Here is a 6,223-nt window from a genome sequence, read left to right as displayed (position 1 = left end):
ACCCGGGAGCGCTACGAAGTGTGCTCCAAGGTGCGGCGTGCACGTTGTCGGAGCCCGGTTTGCCCCGGGTGCGCACCTCGCCTGCACCTTGGCCGGGGTGGGCACCTTGGCTGGGTTTGCCCAGGGTGCGCTCCGAAGCGGGGTTACTGGAGCGCCCCCTCTTTTTTTGTCAGAGCGTTTGGTGGGGTTTCTCGCATTGGCTCTTCCCAGGCCCGGTTGTTGGGTGCGCTCCCACCCTGGCGCGCGCGAAGTTGGAAGTTGGGTTAATTGCCCGGGCGCGCACCTTCGCCAGGGTGGGCACCTTGGTGCGCACACCTTGGCTGGGCTGCGCACCAGGGCGGGCTCAAGATGGCACCAGCATTCCCTTTTTCTCACTATCTTTCAAAACGGAAATTTTAAAATCTCGTTTTTTTTTTGCCTTTTATGGAAATTAGTGAAGGCATCGCATCAAAGGTGCGCACCTCGCTGCCCACCTTGGTGTGCTCCGAGGTGCCCACCACGGTGCGCAACGCCGGTGCGAACCCGGGAGCGCCCCGATGTGTGCTCCAAGGTGCGGCGTGCACGAAGTCGGACCCCGGTTTGCCCCGGGTGCGCACCTCGCGTGCACCTTGGTGCGCACACCTTGGCTGGGTTGCGCGGCCTGGTGGGCACCATGGTGCGCACCAAGGAGCGCTCCGAAGTGTGCTCCAAGGTGCGGCGTGCACGAAGTCGGAGCCCGGTTTGCCCCGGGTACGCACCTCGCGTGCACCTTCGCCGGGGTGGGCACCTCGGCTGGGTTGCGCGCCCTGGTGCGCACCAAGGAGCGCTCCGAAGTGTGCTCCAAGGTGCGGCGTGCACGAAGTCGGAGCCCGGTTTGCCCCGGGTGCGCACCTTCGCCGCGGTGCGCACCATGGCGTGCACGAAGTCGGAGCCCGGTTTGCCCCGGGTGCGCACCTCGCGTGCACCTTCGGCGGGGTTGCGCGCCCTGGTGGGCACCATGGTGCGCACCAAGGAGCGCTCCGAAGTGTGCTCCAAGGTGCGGCGTGCACGAAGTCGGAGCCCGGTTTGCCCCGGGTGCGCACCTCGCGTGCACCTTCGGCGGGGTTGCGCGCCCTGGTGGGCACCATGGTGCGCACCAAGGAGCGCTCCGAAGTGTGCTCCAAGGTGCGGCGTGCACGAAGTCGGAGCCCGGTTTGCCCCGGGTGCGCACCTCGCGTGCACCTTCGCCGCGGTGGGCACCATGGCGTGCACGAAGTCGGAGCCCGGTTTGCCCCGGGTGCGCACCTCGCGTGCACCTTCGCCGGGGTGGGCACCTCGGCTGGGTTGCGCGCCCTGGTGCGCACCAAGGAGCGCTCCGAAGTGTGCTCCAAGGTGCGGCGTGCACGAAGTCGGAGCCCGGTTTGCCCCGGGTGCGCACCTCGCGTGCACCTTCGCCAGGGTGGGCACCTCGGTGTGCTCCGAGGTGCGAACCCGAGAGCGCTCCGAGGTGCCCACGAAGTCGAAAGTCGGGTTAATTGCATTGTTTTCCCCGGGTGCGCTCCGAGGTGCGCAACATCGGCGCGCACCAAGGAGGGCTCCGAAGTGTGCTCCAAGGTGCGCACGATGGCGTGCACCTCTGGTGCGCACGATTCGGAGCTCGGTTTGACCGGGGTGCGCACACCTTGGCTGGGTTGCGCACCTTTTGTGCGCTCCAAGGTGCGCACGAAGTCGGAGCTCGGTTTGCCCCGGGTGCGCACCTTCGCCAGGGTGCGCACCTTGATGCGCACGCCTTGGCTGGGCTGCGCACCTTGGTGGGCGCCATGGTGCGCACCTTTCGTGCGCTCCAAGGTGCGCACGAAGTCGGAGCTCGGTTTGCCCCGGGTGCGCACCTTGGTGGGCGCCATGGTGCACTCCGAGGTGCCCAAGATTGGTGCGCACCAAGGAGCGCTCCGAAGTGCGCTCCAAGGTGCGCGCGAAGTCGAAAGTTGGGTTAATTGTCCGGTTTGCCTCGGGTGCGCACCTTGCGTGCACCTTCGCCAGGGTGGGCGCCTTGGTGCGCACACCTTGGCTGGGCTGCGCACACCTTGGCACCCGCGTTTCCTTCATTTTAAATTTTTTTTTTTTACAATCTCTCAAGTGGGAAATTCTATAATCTCAACTTTTTTTGCCTTTTCAGGAAACTTTTGAATGGAGCGCATCATTGGTGCGCTCCGAAGTGTGCTCCAAAGCTCTCTCCAGCTGCGTGCACCTGCCCCGGCCGCGCACCCGGCCCCGCCCAGCTTCGCTCACCTGTCCCGGGCGTCTGGTGCGGAACCTTAGAGTAAGAAACATCACCGTGCACCTTGGCCAACGTGCGCGACTCGACCGAGCGCGCACTGGCCGAGGTGCACACCGATTTCACCTGGGTGCGCGCGCAGCACCTCGGGCGCACCGGGGTGCGCGCACAACGCCCGGGTTGCACCGTGGCCTGTGTGCTCGGGGCGCCTCGGGTGCGCGCTCGGTGTCGCCCCCGCGCGCGCGGTAGTGCGGGCAGCGCACCCCGGCCCGGCCCGGCCCCGACGAGAACGCAAACGGGCAAAAGGTTTATTCAAATAGCATTGCGACGCCCGGCGAAAAACTAAAAAAGGGTGCAACACCGGGACTTCCCGGGAGGTCACCCATCCCAGTACTACTCCGGCCCAAGCGCGCTTAACTGCGGAGTTCTGATGGGATCCGGTGCACTAACGCTGGTATGATCGCACCCGTTATGAGCTTGTCGCAGTGTGTACTTAGCAAACCGCGACCCACGTGCGAATCCACCCCGGCCACCCACCCCCGTCGAGGTGCACACCCTCCCTCGCGAAGTGCGCCCCGTTCGCCAAGTGTGAGCCCTGCCCGGGTGCGCGCACCTTGCTAGGGCGTCGGGTGTGCACCCGGCCCGGCCTACGTGCGTGCACCTGGAGGGGGCGTCGTGTGCGTGCAGTGTCCCGTCTGCAACGCGGTGCCCACACACCACCTCGGGCGCAACGACCTGCGCTCACATGTGGGCCGAGTGCACCTTGGTGCATGTTCGGGGCGCCTCGGGTGCACGCTCGATCTTGCCCCGGTGCACCAAGGCGCTCGGTTTGCCCCGGGTGCGCACTTGGTGCAAGGTGGGCACCCAAAATAGGGATCAAGCACCAAAACACAAGTTTCGGGATGCAAAATGGGACCCAAGGACCACAAATGCGTTCCAAGACCCATGATGGGTCCACGAGAACAAAAATGTGTTCCGAGACTTAATAAACAAATATTGGGTTTTAGGAGAAGAAACATGCTCTGATGCCCAAAACGAGAATCGACCCCGAAAAGGCCACAGGCCAAAAGTGGGATGCGAGACAAAAAAAAATGGGACCCGAGGACCAAAATTGGGTTCCCAGGTCGAAGACAGGGCAACCGGACAAGAAACGACCTCTAAGGCTCGAAATGAGTCCCGGCGACTAAAACTTGACAAGAAGCACCCATCAGGCACCCAACTCGACACCCATGGGATGCCGACCCACCCGGGCTTCCACCTAGCACACCTTGGCACCCACCCACCCTCGCACCCAACCTCGCACCCAACTTAGCACCTTTGAACCCACATTGGCACTCACCCTGACCCTGGCACCTTGGAACCCACATTGGCACTCACCTTGACCCTGGCACCCACCTTTGCACTCACCTTGGGACCCACCCTGGCTCCCACCTCGGCACCCACCCAGACACCCACCTTGGTTCCTTGGCACCCACCTTGGATCCTTGGCACCCACCCCGACACCCACCTTGGCACGCAACTTGGCTACTTGCCACCCATCTTGGCTCCTTGACGCCCACCCCGACAACCACCCCGTGACCTACCCTGGCTAGGGTTGGTGCACACCCACCCTGGTGCCCACCTTGGCACCCACCCTATGACCCACCTTGGCACGCACCTTAGTACCCACCCCGTTACCCACCCTAGGACCCACCCCGTGACCCACCTTGGCCAGGGTGGGTGCCTTGGTGCGCACAACTTGCCTGGGCTGCACACCAGGGCGGGCTCAAGATGGCACCCGCGTTCCGTTTTTTTCACTATCTTTCAAAACGGAAATTTTAAAATCTCATTTTTTTCTTTTTTTTGCCTTTTCTGGAAATTAGTGAAGGCAGCGCATCAAAGGTGCGCAATGCTGGTGCGAACCCGGGAGCGCTCCGATGTGTGCTCCAAGGTGCGGCGTGCACGAAGTCCGAGCCCGGTTTGCCCCGGGTGCGCACCTCGCGTGCACCTTCGCCGGGGTGAGCACCTTGGCTGGGTTGCGCGCCCTGGTGCGTACCAAGGAGCGCTCTGAAGTGTGCTCCAAGGTGCGGCGTGCACGAAGTCGGAGCCCGGTTTGCCCCGGGTGTGCACCTCGGGTGCGCACCTCGCGTGCACCTTCGCTGCGGTGGGCACCTTGGCTGGGTTGCGCGCCTTGGTGGGCACCATGCAGTGCACGAAGTCGGAGCCCGGTTTGCCCCGGGCGCGCACCTCCGCCAGGGTGGGCACCTTGGTGCGCACAACTTGCCTGGGCTGCGCACCAGGAAGGGCTCAAGATGGCACCCGCGTTCCGTTTTTTTCACTATCTTTCAGAACGGAAATTTTAAAATATCGTTTTTTTTTGCCTTTTCTGGAAATTAGTGAAGGCAGCGCATCAAAGGTGCGCAACGCTGGTGCGAACCTGGGAGCGCTCCGATGTGTGCTCCAAGGTGCGGCGTGCACAAAGTCGGAGCCCGGTTTGCCCCGGGTGCGCCCTGGTGGGCACCATGGTGCGCACCAAGGAGCGCTCCGAAGTGTGCTCCAAGGTGCGGCCTGCACGAAGTCGGAGCCCGGTTTGCCCCGGGTGTGCACCTCGGGTGGGCACCTTGGTGCGCATGCCTTGCCTGGGCTGCGCACCAGGGCGGGCTCAAGATGGCACCCGCGTTCCTTTTTTTTCACTATCTTTCAAAACGGAAATTTTAAAATCTCATTTTTTTTTGCCTTTTTCTGGAAATTAGTGAAGGCAGCGCATCAAAGGTGCGCACCTCGCTGCCCACCACGGTGCGCAACGCCGGTGGGCACCCGGGAGTGCTTCGAAGTGTGCTCCAAGGTGTTGCGTGCACGTTGTCGGAGCCCGGTTTGCCCCGGGTGCGCACCTCGCGTGCACCTTCGTCGGGGTGGGCACCTTGGCTTGGTTTGCCCCGGCTGCGCTCCGAAGCGGGGTTATTGGAGCGCCGCCTCTTTTTTTGTCGGAGCGTTTGGTGGGGTTTCTCGCATTGGCTCTTCCGAGGCCCGGTTGCCACCCTGGCGCGCACGAAGTCGGAAGTAGGGTTAATTGCCCGGGTGCGCACCTTTGCCAGGGTGGCACCTTACCTGGGCTGCGCACCAGGGCGGGCTCAAGATGGCACGCGCGTTCCGTTTTTTTCACTATCTTTCAAAACGGAAATTTTAAAATCTCCTTTTTTTTTTGCCTTTTCTGGAAATTAGTGAAGGCAGCGCATCAAAGGTGCGCACCTCGCTGCCCACCTTGGTGTGCTCTGAGGTGCGCACCCGGGAGCGCTACGAAGTGTGCTCCAAGGTGCGGCGTGCACGTTGTCGGAGCCCGGTTTGCCCCGGGTGCGCACCTCGCCTGCACCTTGGCCGGGGTGGGCACCTTGGCTGGGTTTGCCCAGGGTGCGCTCCGAAGCGGGGTTACTGGAGCGCCCCCTCTTTTTTTGTCAGAGAGTTTGGTGGGGTTTCTCGCATTGGCTCTTCCCAGGCCCGGTTGTTGGGTGCGCTCCCACCCTGGCGCGCGCGAAGTTGGAAGTTGGGTTAATTGCCCGGGCGCGCACCTTCGCCAGGGTGGGCACCTTGGTGCGCAAACCTTGGCTGGGCTGCGCACCAGGGCGGGCTCAAGATGGCACCAGCATTCCCTTTTTCTCACTATCTTTCAAAACGGAAATTTTAAAATCTCGTTTTTTTTTTGCCTTTTATGGAAATTAGTGAAGGCATCGCATCAAAGGTGCGCACCTCGCTGCCCACCTTGGTGTGCTCCGAGGTGCCCACCACGGTGCGCAACGCCGGTGCGAACCCGGGAGCGCCCCGATGTGTGCTCCAAGGTGCGGCGTGCACGAAGTCGGACCCCGGTTTGCCCCGGGTGCGCACCTCGCGTGCACCTTGGTGCGCACACCTTGGCTGGGTTGCGCGGCCTGGTGGGCACCATGGTGCGCACCAAGGAGCGCTCCGAAGTGTGCTCCAAGGTGCGGCGTGCACGAAGTAGGAGCCCGGTTTGCCCCG

At 62.9% G+C, this 6,223-nt stretch overlaps 1 non-coding gene across 1 annotated transcript; it reads right to left on the bottom strand.

Moving 5' to 3' along the window:
- Window positions 1-2,582: 2,582 nt before the first annotated feature.
- Window positions 2,583-2,701, bottom strand: LOC131869755 (5S ribosomal RNA). The gene has a single exon (XR_009368129.1). It is a non-coding gene; the product is annotated as a 5S ribosomal RNA (ribosomal RNA).
- Window positions 2,702-6,223: the final 3,522 nt, after the last annotated feature.

This window comes from Cryptomeria japonica, unplaced genomic scaffold (assembly GCF_030272615.1).
Source record: "Cryptomeria japonica unplaced genomic scaffold, Sugi_1.0 HiC_scaffold_264, whole genome shotgun sequence".
Taxonomy (NCBI): Eukaryota; Viridiplantae; Streptophyta; class Pinopsida; order Cupressales; family Cupressaceae; genus Cryptomeria; species Cryptomeria japonica.
This window is presented reverse-complemented; position numbering and strand designations above follow the sequence as displayed.